This window comes from Sorex araneus, chromosome 4 (genome assembly GCF_027595985.1).
Source record: "Sorex araneus isolate mSorAra2 chromosome 4, mSorAra2.pri, whole genome shotgun sequence".
Taxonomy (NCBI): domain Eukaryota; kingdom Metazoa; phylum Chordata; class Mammalia; order Eulipotyphla; family Soricidae; genus Sorex; species Sorex araneus.
This window is the reverse complement of record NC_073305.1, coordinates 25386490-25403465: the sequence shown is the minus strand read 5'-3', so window position 1 is coordinate 25403465 and position 16976 is coordinate 25386490.

Sequence of the window (16976 nt, the reverse complement as noted above, 5' to 3'; positions counted from 1 at the left end):
CCAAACCATGGCAGCACAGTTCCAGAGAGGTGAGGAAGAGTATAGGAGGAGATAAAGAGGGAAGTAAGAAGTGACATAGTGATGGTAATAAAGGGTCAAGGGCACTATGGTGGTGTTGGGTGGGTGTAGTTACTGATGAGTGAATAAGTTAATTTGGGAATGAACAACATTCCACAATACAGATTGTACTGTTCAGCTGGAATGTTAGTTTGAATGCTGCCCCAAAATTTATCCTTCAGTAGTTTTAGATACGTCTTTTTCATCTATGAATCTTACTTTGAGGCACGAGTTCAGAGCTATCTGTTCGTCATTTGCGAAGTGCCATGAAGCATATCTTCTGAACAATTTCAAAGTACACTTGCTTCTTTTGTTATACTTCTAAATTATTGAAACAAAAAAATTCCTTTTTCTTTTCCTCATCTCAACCTTTTTGTTGCATGTCTACTAATACAACCAAGTTGTATTAGCAAATTTTAATGTTCAAATATTTCAGGTTAAAAAGTGTTAGATGCCCTAAACTATCCAAAGATAGACATATAAAACATAAATAACTTCTACAAAAGAGGAAAAAAATAGAGACAACCAAATATTTAAAATTTTGGAAAGGGTTTTATACATCTACACAGACATCCAAATAATACATCAACTAGCCAGCAGGGAAATAAGAATTCAAAAAAAATGAGATATCTATACCTCTAATTCTCAGAAATAATAACTAAAATTAAGTAGACAACACCACAGGTTCATTACTAATTTTACAAACTTCTGAAAGGAAAAAAAATATATACCACTGGGGCAGGAGAGGTAGTATTGCTGGTAAGGCTCTTGCTTTGCATGCAGCCAACCCAAGTTAAATACCTGGTCTCCCATTTGGTTCCCAAACCCTAGCAGAAATGATCCCTGAGCTCATAGCCAGGAGTAAACCCTGAATTCAACCAGGTGTTGCCCCAAAACAAACCAAAATAGTTAAGATATATTTTTTTAATTGTACCACTGCTGGGGATGTAAACAAACACAACTTTGGAAAAGTGAGAAAACTAAACATACATTTTTAACCCAACCCTAATGACACACAATATCTAATCCCTATAATCCAACTATTTCAGCCCAAAGAATTTCTCCAACAGAAATTAGTTGTCAGGAGAATTGCTCCACAGCTTAGAAGCCGGCCTCACATGCTGGGGGAAAAGGCAGCTCAGAAAGAGAAGTGACCACCAAGTAAAGGGTGTTAGGAGGGCCCACTCGGGATGGGAGATGCATGCTTAAGGTAGACTATAGACCGAACATGATGGCCACTTAATACCTCTACTGAAAACCACAACACCGGAAAGGAAAGAGAGAGCAAAAGGGAATGCCCTGCCACAGAGGCGGGGGAGAGGGGTGGACAGAGGGATGGGAGAGATGCTGGGACCGTTGGTGGTGGAAAATGGGCACTGGTGGAGGGATGGGTACTCGATCATTGTAAGACTGAAATGCAAACACAAAAGTTTTTAAGTCTGTAACTATACCTCATGGTGATTCACTAATAAAAAAATTAATTAAAAATAAGAAATTAGTTGTCTAGTCATAAACAAGAATGTTCATGATAGCATATTCATAAGACAAAATCTGAAAATGATTCAATATATCAAGAGGCAGATGGGATGCTTTTATCCAGAATCATATATATGTATATGTATACACATATATATTATAAAATGAAATACTAATGCTGATAAGCTACTATCTCTGAATTTTATATCACAACACACATAAATCTTAAAAAAGTAATGAGTGAAAGAAGCCAGAAGCAAAAATTATACAAACTAGATGATATCTACTATATGTGATGTCTAAACTAATTTATACTGTTCAAAGTCAGGATGGTGCATATGTCTGGGAAACAGATGGGAATATCAACTAAAAGGATGAAAGAAGCATTTCTGAGATAAAGTAATGTTCAATTTCTTGACATATGGGTATTTGTTTTAATGTACTCATTTAATAATAAATAAGTAGTATATTAATGATTGATATACTTCATTCTATACACATTACTCTGTAATAAAAAATTTTAAGTAAACTGAACTTTAAGATAATTTTATTCCATAATTGTACATTATTAAAATGTAATTTATTTACTCTCCAGAAGGCAAAGAGAGGAGGCAATTACTCTTGGGAAATTAAACTCTCTCAAAGCTCTAAAACTGAAATTTTTATTATATTACTTAATAAAGATTTGTCAACAGTAAATATCAATGCATTTGGATACTTCTGGAATGAAGATACTTGTTTTGTGCTAGCAGACAACTGATTAGTTACATCAATGATAAACTAAGGACAATATCTAGTAATAACTTATATAAAGCCCAATTTTTCTTAGTAGCAATGAGTTCTAAAATCAGGAAGTCTGGCTTGAAATGTTGAGTCAATCTCTTCTCCAGTGATTCTCAAACACCTTATGTAGAGCTCCATACTTCTAAAATTATTAGATATGCTAAAGAGTTTTTGTTTCAAAAGACAAAAACAATAGAAATGAAGAGCAGGAGAACTGGTCTTCAGTAGGAAGCCTGCCACTGGGATGTGGGTGGGCATAAATAGGGAAAAGAACATTAAACAGTGATGGAGGGAAGTGTACCTGCCATAGAGGAAGGCTGAGGGGCAGGAGGAAAACTTGGGACATTGGTGGAGGGAAGTGAACACTGGTGAAAGGGTTTGTGTTGGAACATTGAAATTTAAACCTGAAATCTAACTGTGGATAACTCCGTAACTCATCACAGTGATTTAATAAAATATTATTTAAAATAAATTAAAAACAAAAAAGAGAGTTTTGTGTGATTTGTATTTATCAACTTAAAAGTGTAATCTAAGAGCAAAATGCCATCTTTATTCAAAATAAGAATATATAATATATATGTGTGTATATATATGTATATGTACATATATATATATATATATATCTCAAAGCTTCCTCACCATCTACATGGGAGAAATGATAGTGGAAAAATGGCATAATCATGTGCTTTCATTAGTATGAAAGTTTTGGGGCCAAAGAGGTAGTATAGACTTTAAGATAGTTGCTTTGTATGTGGACCACCCTGCCCTGGTTCAATTCATGGTACCCCATACAACCACCCAAGCATCACCAGGCATGATCCCTGAGCAAAGAGCCAGAAAAATCCCTGAGTAACACTGGATGTGGTTACTCTCCCCTCACAAATCAGTTGTATCTCACATTAATGTGAGTGGTGTTTCTACAGTCCTCATGTTAGTGAGATGAAAGCTAACACCTAATAATCAGGAAGATCTCATGTACTATTCATCACCATCACAATTCAGATGTATCAATGAAAATTAGGTCATGTTTTTAGGAATGAAACAAAAACCTGCATTTGAATTCTATACTATGAGTTGTAAACAATATAGTCTAGAGAAAATTATTTTATCTTTGACCTCATAGACAGTAATTACATATATTTAATTCTTACGCCCACCAGGGTTAAAATTAAATAACACATATTAAGTGTTAAGACCCACCACAATTTCTTACATACTACTGGCATTTCATAAATATTTGTGGAATATCTATGTGTCATTTTATTCTCCTATGTAATTAACAAAGGAAGTAAGCCTCTAAGAAGACAATCTACTTTCCTTGCTTTTGTCTTCTTCCCAATTCAAATACATTAAGTGATTTAAATCTGTGTGGTTACCATACTTTCCCTTTTACCCTTTTACCCAGTCTTACATTGCTTCAAATATAATCATCATCATCTTGTTGATCGTCGATTTTCTGGAGCAGTCTATGTAACGTCTCCACTTGTCCTAGTCCTGAGATTTTAGAAGCCTCTCTTTACTCGTCCTTCCCAACGGTGACGCACTGGAGGCTCTTTCAGGGTCAGAAGAATGAGACCCATCATTGTTACTGGTTTTGGCATATGAATACGCCACGGGGAGTTTGCCAGGCTCTCCATACGGGCAAGAAACTCTCGGTAGCTTGCCAGGTTCTCAGAGAGGGAGAACTAGGCTATAAAATGTCACTTCCGGGAGCTTGGTTTTACAGTCTCTGGATGTTGGCCATTGATGGGATTACGTGGTGCTGGGGCCAGTTTCTGGGTGTGACCACCTAGTTACTGGAAAATGGGGGATCTGGCAGAAGAGGCCCAGTCCCAATCTGAGCAGGCGTGGAGATCTCAGTCCCAGGTCCCACACAACTGGGTTCCTCTGCTAGTTCCTTCATGCGTGAGGCTCGTCCGAATGTGTGGAGAGGGGCCTTGAGCATGGCGATATAAAAGCACTTAGAAATTATTTATGGCTCCTTCCAACTTTGTTGTTGTTCACCCAAAACTCCTACTAGAAAACTTAAATTGCTCGCTCATTATTAGGAACCCCATATGTCTCCTGTTATTTCCAAGACAATAATGAATTTTATAAGAAATTTATAAATACATCAAATATATGAATTTTAATACATATATTCTGGACATGTTTAGAAAGATATGTATGTAAGATAAAGAGATAAGGCTATGAGATTATGAGACTGAGTGAATTGCCATATGGTTTAAAAATTGTTTCTTTAATCCAAGATTAGCACACTTTTTCTGTAAAGAACCTGAGGATAAATTTTTATAATTCATAACTCCTATTATCTTTGTCACAACTATTCAACTCTGTCATAGTACAAAGCTTGCTATAGACAGTATGTAAATAAATTAGCAAAAATGTTTTTGTTGTTGTTATTATTTAATTATTTAATTTAATCACCATGAGATACAGTTACAAAGCTTTCATGTTTGAGTTTCAGTCATACAATGATCGAACACCCATCCCTCCACCAGTGCACATTTTCCACAACCAATGTCCCCAGTATCCATTCCCCACACACATCCCCTCTCCCCCTGTCTCAATGGCAGACAATTTTCCTCTTATTCTCTCTCTACTTTTGGGCATTATAATTTGCAATACAGATCTGAGAGGTCATCACATTTGGTCCTTTATCTACTTTCAGCACACATCTCCCATCCAAACTATCCCTCCAACCATGATTGACTTAGTGATCCCTTCTCTATTCCAGCTGCCTTCTCCCCCAAATTATGAGGCAGACTGCCAACCATAGAGCAATCTTCCTGGCCCTATCTCTACTGTCTTTGGGTATCAGCCTCATATTATGAAATAAGCAAAAATGTTTTAATAAACCATTGGGCACATTAATTCTAGTTTGCTGACTCTTAATTTAACACTGAACCAAAAATAAAATAATTTTTCAATGTTAGTATGTTTTGAGGGGAAACAAACAAGTAATAGAACTTGAGGATCTTGAGCACTTGAGAAATGCTAAGGAGATAATGGTATGCACTAAGCCCATCCACAAATAATCTGGAGGTGACACAGAGCTTAGAGATAAGGCCTCATGAGTAGTTAAGGGTAGGAATTGCAGTGACTTTGTAATCAAAAATTTTAATGCTGTTGTAACACTATTGCCTAAACCACAATATAAAATTTCTATTTAAAAAATTATAATGGTGGCCTATCTCACAACATAAAAGGGCAGGGGCTTATTTTTAAATATCTTGGGGAAAATATGCAATTTAATTCAAACCAGTCCAGAACTCATACTGCCTGCTTGTTGGAGGGTCTTTCTTCTAGACATGGACTTACTGAGGACTCGTTTCTCTTTGATCTAAACTCTGACAGCTCCCCAATGATGAGACCCTGTGTTTCCATTCATTTTCTAGTTTTATCACCACTGTGCCATTCCTGTCAGCAAACTCTGGGCTGTCAGCATTTTCATTATAATGCTAGCATCTTAGGCCATTGTAAATCTCTCCTACGACATCCTAAGCTAAAAGTTAGCATGACAGCTTCCAGACCAATGTTGGTATGTTTGGAGGGGAAAAAAATCCTTGAAGAGGAGCAGGCTGGCTCAACAAAAAGTTCAATTCATACTGAGAACTAGGCCAAAAATTTACCTTCATAAATTTCAGGACAAGTTTCAGTGATGAAGAGTCTTATCCAACTCAATTTAATAAAAATTTTCTGAGTTCCTTAGGTAACCTATTTTTTACCTGCATCCCTTCCCTCAGAGAAAGCATCTCCCCAAATTCCTTGATTGACTAGTTCAGTGGGGACTAGTTAATCATCGGGTTTGGCTTTGTCTTCCTCCAGAATGATTCACATGACCTACTTGAGTCAATTAGATTATTCTCTTATACTACACACACAAAACTGATCCAGGGAAAGTTGAGGGCTTTGGCTCTTCTTTGGCTACTGAGAACAAGAGAATCTGTCTTCTTTGTTATTTACAAAGTAGTTGCATGAACTTGAGTCTTCTGTGTAGGGTAGATTTGAAGGGCCATGAAATATCCTGTAGCTGATATCTAATAGTCAGATTCAGATGGAGTTACGAATTTGAGACAGTATCATTGCATGGTATATAAGACTTCCAAGAAAAACCTGAAGTAACTTCAGGGAGTGTTCCGTAAACTGAACTATAATTTTACAACAGTAAGAACACAATTGTAAAGAACACGAGTACATAAACTAATCAATAAATACTATGTGACTACTATTTGCTTTGCTCTGAGCAAGATGCTAGGAAAATACACTTAAGAGTCAATGATAATAGTGTTGATAAGAAGAAACAGGTGCATTTATCAGGTGGGCATCTCCTGCTCCCTTCAAATTTAGGTAGTATGATGTTTAGTTTCTATACTAATGAAAGCAAAATACTTCAAAGCCTCTGTAGGGTCTTGGAGCTTAATATTTATCAATAACCACACTGTCCACTTCACATATCTGTGCTCATTTATTACTGCAATAGCCTAAACTGGAAACACATTTATAAACCCCAATAGCACTTGATAGCAATTCATTCTACATGTGTTTGTAATTTACTTTGACTTGTGATGATCATATTCTTCAACAATACAATGAACCCTTTGTAAATACAGATTATATTACTAGAACTCAGGATCTCCAACAGTCATGCCAGTATCTGTCAGTTAAGCTTCCTTTCACTCATTCTTAGACTATCCCAGAGTTCTTCAATATTTTATACCTGCATACCAGCACCTATCCACAAGCAAGGAGTTATAAACAGAAGAGTAGGCCATGATATACAACCTTTTTCATGCCTGCAGACTGGCAATGGTCCATAGGCAGGTAGTTAAAGAGTGCTGGCCCAAACACACATGAAAAAATGCTCTTCATCACTAATCACCAGGGAGATGTAGATCAAAACAACTATGAGATATCATCTCACAACACAGAGACTGGCCCACATCCAAAAGAACAAAAGCAACCGGTGTTGGTGTGGATGTGGGGAGAAAGGGACTCTCCTTCACTGCTGGTGGGAATGCCGACTGGTTCAGCCCTTTTGGAAAACAGTATGGATGCTTCTCAAAAAATTAGAACTTGAGCTCCCATTTGACCCAGCAATACCACTTCTGGGAATATATCCTGGAAAGGCAAAAAAGTATAGTAGAAATGAAATCTGCATTTGTATGTTCATTGCAGCACTATTTACAATAACCAGAATCTGGAAAAAACCCGAGTGTCCAAGAACAGATGACTGGTTAAAGAAATTTTGTTACATCTATACAATGGAATACTATGCAGCTGTTAGAAAAGATGAAGTCATAAAATTTGCATATAAGTGGATCAACATGGAGAGTATCATGTTAAATGAAATGAGTCAGAAAGAGAGGGACAGACATAGAAAGATTGCACTCATTTGTGGTATATAAAGTGACAGAATGGGAGAATAACATCCAAGAATAGTAGAGATACTGATACTAGGAGGTTTGCTCTATGGCTTGGAAGTTAGCCTCACATTCTGGGGGAAAACTCATCTCAGAAAGAAAAGAGACCACCAAGTAAAGGGAGTTTGGAGGGCCCACTTGATATGGGAGATGCGTGCCAAAAGTAGACTCAGACCAAACATGATAGTCATTCAATACTTGCATCGCAGACCACAACACCCTAGAAAGGAGAGAGAGAGTAAAAGGGAATGCGCCTGCCACAGAGGCCAGGGTGAGGGGGTGTATAGTGGGGGGGATGGAAGGATACTGGGAACATTGGTGGTGGAGGAGAATGGGCACTGGTGGAGCAGAATGGGCACTGGTGGATAGATGGGTACTTGATCATTGTATGACTGAAATGTAAGCACGAAAGTTTGTAAGTCTGTAACTGTACCACACGATGATTCATTAAAAAATATAAATAAATAAATAAATAAATAGTACTGGCCCATACTATGGAAGGAAGGCAAAGCTCACCTTTATTTGCTGTATGTGACATGGCAGTACCTGCTCCAACCTATGGTTCCAAACCAAGGCTAGTATTTTCTCATGTGGTAATGCCAGTAGAAATACAGATATGGTTGTGTGAATTTTCAGACATCTGATTGATTAGCTGGGTGGACCTAAACTAATGTAACAGATGGAATCCCCCACCTCCTGGCCCTCCCCCCACAATGTTAAGGTCCAAAGAAAAAGCTCAACAGAATGAGCACATACTTTTTTATGTAGGAGCCTGGTTTCAACCCTGGGCACCAAATGATCCCCTAGCAGTCTGGATAGTGACCACCGAAGCTCTTCCAGATGTGGCCCAAAACACAAAGGGAAGAAATGTTAAGTGATACACAATTGAAGGTTTCATTATTATTTACAAAACGGTTCAAAGTAGTATACATTATTGACAGTTACTCTTTTCCTGTGACTCTGAAACCCAAGACCCTTATATTTTATGGCACAAATAACTTGAAGACTCCTATCTCCCTGTCATAAAGAAAAAAGAGCATGAAAGAGTTACACTCTCAAATGTGCAATGCATATCACAGGCATTTATTTCCATGGACACATTTATTGCAAGTGTGGAGGTGTAAAGCATTTTTATGCCTATCCAAAATCCAATTGTTAGTACGAATAGAAGCAATAGGTGGGCAACAAGCACATTCTACAATTCTTAGCTTATCTCCTTTAAGATTATGATAAAAATCAGCAGAGAAGAAGCTCCATGCAATTCCTTTTAGCCCCTTTTATCCATTACTCAATCCATCTCTTACTGTCTTGAATTTTTCCTCTACATAACCCAAATGTCCCTAATCAACCCTCTCTCATAGTTATAGGAAGGTAAGAATTTAATAATATCTTCTGATGATAATAACTCTTCCAAATATTTTACAGACCAAGTCATAAATGTTTAATTTAATCTGATTCTCTACAAATTAAAAAAAAACACAAGAAAATTCACAACTTTTGGGACTGAAGCAATAGCACAGCGGGTAGGGTGTTTGCCTTGCATGGGGCCAACCCAGGTTCGATTCACAGCATTCCATATGATCCCCTGAGCACCACCAGGAGTAATTCTTGAAAGCAGAGCCAGGAGTAACCCCTGTGCATTGCCAGGTGTGACCCAAAAAGCAAAAAAAAAAAATTAAGAATATTCACAACCTTGCAAGAATACACCTAAAATCTCGAATAAAGCGATTTCTCCAAGTAAATTATTTATCCTGAAAATTTACCTCTTTTTCAGTACAGCATCCTTCTGTCCTGATCAGAATTCCCAGCCTCATATACACTTCTATATCCTGGGAAAATAGTGCTGCAGGCATTACTTTATTAGGTCAAAACTATTATTCATGATCCTAACTATGTTACAGAATCTAAAGTCCAGGTGCTCACTGCTCAAAGCCCAATATTCAGGAGACATCAGTTGGTGAGAGAAAGGCAGGGTTATTCAGGTGTAAGATGCTGGACTTGTCCCTAAAACATCTTACACTTAGTCTATGACTTATGGTTGATCAAGGACTGGTGGAGGAGGTAGACAAAAGCAGGAGAGAATAGTAGACTGGTAAGGAGGGTGGGGATCAGTTGGGCAACATCTTGCCCATGTCAGTACTTTAATGAAACCAACGGGGCATGCCCTAGTGGTCTTTGAAAAGCTAAAGATAAACCCACTGTGTACTGTTGGCCTTCAGAGGTCTAAATTCTATCTTCTACCACTGTGGATTATGTAATGAAATGTGGGATTCACCAAAAAAAGGCAACAAATGAAAGGTTTCCAAACTAATTTCAAACACTAATTCTGAACATTAAATTTGAAATTAATTCAAACACAGCCTAACTACATTTCTCAGAAGAGAGAAGTGGGAAAAAAGTTTAAGATGCCTTGATATATAGAAACTTAGCACAGATAAAATAATCTGTTGCTTGTTCTTTTCCTCTTATTTGTGCCTGGACCCTAGTTTTACACCAAGTACATAGTTTACAGGACTATTTCTCTTTTTTTATCTTTTGTTTTGTTTTGAGCCACATCCAGTGAACGTCAGGATGTGTTCAGGGGAATATTCCTTGCATGATCAGGGAATTACATGGGCTGAGCCCAGTAAAGCTGTACTTTCTGCTCAAACCACAGAACATAATTTTTTTAACACTTGGGGAAAAACACTCAAGTTGAGAGAAAAAATTAACAATGCTATGGAGAACAATATGGGCTTTCTAGTACCTTCTTTCTCAACTGTGGCTGTTCTTATCTGAGCACATATTTAGTTGATGCGCATATTTAGTCAACAAATATTTATTGAAAGTTTAGTATGTGCTTTACAGTAGAAAATATAGTGGAGTTGTGAGGTGGAGAGAATATAGTTTCAGAGCACTAACAATTATTGCCTCCTGAGGTGGTGGGTTGATAAACAGGTATCTAGAGCCCGATTCTCTGCTCAGACAGAAACCTGATCACATCCTCAAAGGGGAGAGAGCAGGAAGCACTGAACTCTGCTTAGGGACAGCAGGGAGGTATTACTCACCAGCACTTGTTGAGTCCCTAATTTGTGCTCAGTGCTATGAAGGGTAGCTTGAAGGCTACAGAAGCAATAAATGTTCTATCCTTGTCCTTGATGAGCATATCATCTCCATCTAGAGAGCAATAATGTTCTCCACGAGGCTGTACAGAATGCTGCAACTCAGTGAAAGGGATATTAATGATGCTAACTGCAAGGTAAGCTTCCTAGGCAAAATGAACTCTTCAGCTAAGCCTTGGAATCTTATTTTGATTTGGACAGAAATTGTAGGTTTAACACCTGCCTTTCAGAGAATGAAAATAGGGTAAGAGAGAATATGGGGAAAGAGATGCCATGTATTCCTGAAACAGTAAAGACGGTAATAATCTATAGTGAAAGCAAAAATTGAAAAGAGGATGGTAGAGGATGGCTGAAATCAAATGTTATTGAGCAGATGAATTAAGATTACCCAAATATGCAGGAACCTATGACTGAGATCTCCAAGCCCGCTTGGATAGGGACTGGGCTTCCTCCCTGCAGGTCCCCAGTTTTCCAGTAGCTTGGCAGTCACTGCCACAAACTGCTCCTGGCGCCATGTAATTTCATCAACAGCCAAGACCCAAAAACTAGAAACTAAAGCTCCCGGAAGAGAATGACACAGAATTTCCTGGACATTATATTCTGTCCATAACAAGCAATACAAAACAAATCATCTAGCATTGTCTTTTTGACAGGTTTGAGTGGTGGTGGGACTGGTGTCGAAATATCGAATGTAACCAAAGTAGAGAGAGAGAGTATGGGGGAAAATGTCTGCCACACAGACAGGGGAAGGGTTGGAATGAGGTGGGGGGTTGCGGGGGAAGAATACAGGGGATTTTTGTGGTGGAAAATGTGTACTGGTGAAGGGATGGGTGTTTGATGATTGTATGACCGAAGTTCAAACATGAAAGCTTTGTTAATGTATCTCACGGTGAAACAATAAAAAGGGGGAAAAAAGAATACTAATAAAATAATAAAATAAAATTAGCATTCTGAATTTTTAAAAAAAAAAAGAATGTGGAGTTCATGCCCAATTCAATCAGCTTAATCAATGGCTGGATAAATAGCAGTACTCCAACATTATTTAAAAAAGAGCCAGAGATTTAGTGCCTAAGGGCTGGAACAATAATACAGTGAGTATGGCACTTTCCTTCTATGTGGCTTACCCAGGTTCAATTTCCAGAACCCCATATAGTCCTCCAATCCCCACCTGGAGTGATCCCTGAGCACAGAGCAAAGAGTAAACTCTGAGCACAGAGCAAAGAGTAAGCCCTAAGCACAGCCAGGTGTGACCCAGAAATTTTTTTAAAAGATTTAGTGCATATAAATCTTTAAATAAAATATTCTAGGCAAAATATACTTTGGGTAAAGATTCCTTAATTCCGAGCTGAGTTAAGAATTGGCATAAAATTTCGATATTTAATGAACATAACTTTGTCAAAGATCAGAGCATCAGGAAATCCTATTTTACAAGATATTATAGGAAGTTATATGAGATACAAATAGATCTACACTATTCTTTTATGACAAAAGTAGATTATGTACATATGTTCATAAGTTATATTGCACAAAATTAGAAAATAATTTTATTGTTTCTTTGGAAACATTAAAGAAAACAAAAATCTTCGAATGCTAATGGATGGAAGATCACATTTATTAGCTATTTGCTCATATACTTCAAATTGCCTGGAATCTTTGGGTATCCTTGTTCAATTAGTTGGTGCATTAAAATTTATAATTTCATATTTCATTAGATGCTAATTCACTTTATATTCCACAGTACAATTTTTGAAATGTATTATTCAAATGTTCCCTGAGTAATTGTCTCTAAATACCTCCAAAAATTCATTTAAAGATATTAAATTAAACATGATGTACCAGGAAAAAATTATGATATAGGTGGGGTGGTCGATGTGATGGCAGAAGAGTGCCTTGTAAGCAACAAAACATAGACAACATGACCAGAAGATTCTTCTTGGACACAAGACTACCAGCAAATACTCTGAGAGTCAGGGGTTGGGAATAAATGGGCCAGCAACATACAAGTCAAGTATCTCATTCCCCTTCACCCTGCCCTCTTGTACTTTCTCTTCAACTCTGGGAGAGTTTTGGGGAGAGGGATATTTAGAAGCTCCAATTGCACAGTCCCATATGCAAGGGATAAAGCCAAGAACAAGACTGGGGCAGGGTAGGTGTGCAAAAAAAAAAAAAGGACTGAAAAATCCACCCACAATCTTATGAATCTCAGGCCACACAGGTCTGAGGAGGAAGCTGGACCTAGTTCTGGAGGGTCCCAGGATGGCATTTGAGTAGAACACTCATCAGTGGGTCCCAGGCAGGGACATAACCCAAAAACATTCTGGGCAGAGGCTGAAAATCTTCTACCACAGGTGAAGACAAAAAGCAACCCCTGCCCCATGGCACATTTGACAGAGCACAGAGCACAGAGTTTCACTCAGACTTGTAGAGGAGTCTTCACTCAAGATATAAGACGGGGCTGGCACTAATATGTGATGCTGCTCAAACTCAAGCATCGGGACAGTGAGACAGAGTGAGACTCACAGGGACCACAGGGGCACAGCACAGGTTTGTACTGCAAAGTCTCAGTAGTTGGCAGAAACAACACAAGCTCAGCCACAAAGACTGTGTGCAACTGGTGAACTCTCCTGATTGGCACAAAAATATTCACTCTCCACACATCTTACAAAATCTGATATCCAAAACGTATAAAGCGCTCATAAATCTTATTGGCAAGAAAAGCAAACAACTCCATCAGAAAATGGGAATAGGAGATGAACAGACAATTCCTCAGTGAAGACATACAGAAGACAAATATGCATCTGAACCAGTGCTCTTATCACTTTTCATCAGGGTCATGTGAGTCCAAATGACAACCTCACACTAGTGAGAATGGCATACTCCAAAATCAGAAACAATCAGAGCTGGGAGAGACATAATGAAGATAGAACCCTCTCTGGGAAGACTATCATCTGGCCAGCTTCTATGAAAAACAACTGAGAGATATCTCAAAAAAACTAATAAAAGAGTTCCCATATATGACCCAGCTATTCCACTTCATGGCATCACCCAAAAGCACAAAACATTGATTCTAAAAGATAGTTTCACTCTATATTCACTGCAGTTCTAGTCAGAGTATCCAAAATCTATAAACAACCCAAGTTCCCAACAACAGATGAATAAAGAAGTCATAGTATATATAGACATATGTGATGGTATGTAATTATATACACATACATATATATCATAGTATATATTTTCTCATATCTGTGTGCATATATATATATACAAAGAGATACTACTCATCTAAAAGAAGAAGAAAATTTGTAGTTTACAGCAACCTGGAAACTGGCAGAACTGAAGAATATCTTGCTGAGTAAAGTGAGTCAAAGGGAGGGCAAATAATTATCTCAATCATGTGTGTAATATAAAGAGAACAGTAAAAAAAAAAAAACAATTGTCATTGATAACAGACCTGTTAGTCTATAGAACTGGATCTGACAAATTGAGTGGAGTTTAGACAGGAAGGAGAGTGAAAAGGTATCTAGGGACAGGGGTAAAGGGATATAACACTCTAGTGGTGGATGTGATACAGAAAATAGCACTGTAGCACTGCTGTCCCATTGTTTGTCAATTTGCTCGAGTGGGCATCAGTAACGTCTCCATTGTGAGACTTGTTGTTACTGTTTTTGGCATATTAAATACACCACGGGTAGCTTGCCAGGCTCTGCCAGGAGGGCGGGATACTCTCAGTAGCTTGCCAGGCTCTCTCTCCAAGAGGGACGGAGGAATCAAACCCGGGTTGGTCGCATGCAAGGCAAACGCCCTACCTGCTGTGCTATCACTCCAGTACACGGTGTCAAGACAATTTTTAAAGTTCCAGTTAGTATTTACAAAGGTACCATTACACATGAAAATAAAACTCTTGAACTATGCATGGTGATGTATATTTCCAAAAATTAATTGTGATAATCATCTCACAATATTTATAAATATTATGTTGTACACCTGAAACTAAAAAAAATTGCCTATGGCATGCTTCAATTTAGAAAGTAAGGAGATTTTAAGGAGATAGATTATTAACAGAAATCAATGTTTTAAACAGTGTTTGAAAAGACCTAGGTGTTTTGTTCTTTTCCTACACTTTAAGATAAATCAATAGAAATGCCTTCAGAAGTAAACCAGGTTAACTGCCTACAGAAGTAAATACCTACTGAAGTAAACCAGATAATGCAAAAAAAAAAATTTAAAGGTAGAGATGAAGGAGTTATCATATCATTAAAACAAGAAAGCAAGTGAGTGAAGAATGGCAAGCAACATAATCCTAGGGATTTTTCGAAGATGGGGAACAATGATGCATGTAGCAAAGTCAATAAATCTCATCCCCAATCTTGATGGAACAGCATCGGCTAAGAGCTGACATCTCATTCCCCTAACAGCATGTCCAGTGTTTCCAATTTTTTCAAAATATTATGTAACACTGATTTTTATGTAGATATTTATTGTTTTAAAATTTGACAACATTGGGATGGAGCAATAGTACAGCAGGTAGGGCATTTGCCTTGCATGCAGCCGACCCGGGTTCAATTCCCAGCATCCCATATGGTCCCCTGAGCAGCACTTCCAGGAGTAATTCCTGAGTGCAAAGCCAGGAGTAATCCTTGTGCATTGCCCAGTGTGACCCAAAAAGCAAAAGAAATTAATTGGCAACATCAATCACATTATATAAACTATTGTTGCTGCCTGATAACTTTTCATGATAGACCTAACCATCTTGCACTTTCCGTTGCAAATGCTGGAAAAAGCAATGACTCACTTTCCTGTTCTCCCTGCATGTAAGAATGATCATAGGACAAGATTCAGAAACAAGCTAAATGCCCAATCAAGGATGAATGGATGAAGAAGTTGTAGTATATATACACAGTGAAACACGATGCATCTCTAAGAAAGAATAAAATCGTGTCTACTACCACGACATGGATGGAACTAAAGGATATCATAATGAACAGAGTCAGTCAGAAGAAGAAAAGGGTTAGCTACAGAATGACCTCTTTCAGCTTGGTAGCAACAGGGACCAAAGGTAATACAATAGGAGAACTGTGAACTGGGGCGGGGTGGGACTGAAAGGGGGAGCTATTGGGGTCCTCTGAGGAGGGAGGTGGGTACACTGGTGAAGGTGTGGTGTTGGAATTATGTGCAAGGAAAATCATCATTAACAGATTAATATCATTGTAAGTCACTACATCGCAATCAATAAAAATGTTTAAAATTTTTTATTGTAAAATTTTATTAAAATGATGGCCTTGGGACTCAGTTCAAATCATTGGGGTATAAAGAAAAGCTTTATGAAGTTATTACAAAGGAAATTTTTCTGGGTATTTCTTTCTTCCCTGATTTTAAAAAAAGAATGTGAAGAGAAATCATCGTCATTGTCCTGGCTATACCCCAACTTTTTGCTTCTAAAGCCTCTTAAGACAGCATGACGGTCTGGCAGCCATATTACAACCAAGAAGGGAAAGACAAGAGATGAATAATGGCAACCTAGAGCTCTGCATTAGTCAGCTCAGCCTGCTACAACAAAATGCCAGAGACGAGGTTGCTTAACAGAAATTTATTTTTCATAGTTCAGATACTAGGAAGTCCAGGATCAAGAACTTAGCAAGATATACTACTTTCTAAAACCTATTTTCTTGGCTTGGAAGTAGCCATAATGTAGCTGTGTACTCACATGCCCTCTTCTCTTTTTTATGGGGCGGGAGGGAAGGAAAGAGAGAGGGAGAGAGAGGGAGAGAAAGAGAAAGAGAGAGCACAAACAACAGAGAGAGCAAGAGGAAGGGAGGGAGGAAGAGAAAGTAAGAGGGAGAAAAAGAGATAGAAAAGCTCTCTCACATCCCTTTATGAGAGCACTAATCCCATCATGAAAGTTCCACTCTCATAACCTCCTTTTTCACCAATTTCCTTCTAAATATATCATCTTCAAATACTATTACATCTTGGGCTATGGCTTCATTTTTTAAATTTTGGAGATACACAAACATTCCATCCATAATAAGTTTTTATATTGTTGGGCTGCAGATAGAAATCTGGGAGCTTCTAGCTCCATTTCTGTTATATGAGATAGTAAAATCTGTTTATCATTTATCTATTAAGCAGGTAGTTG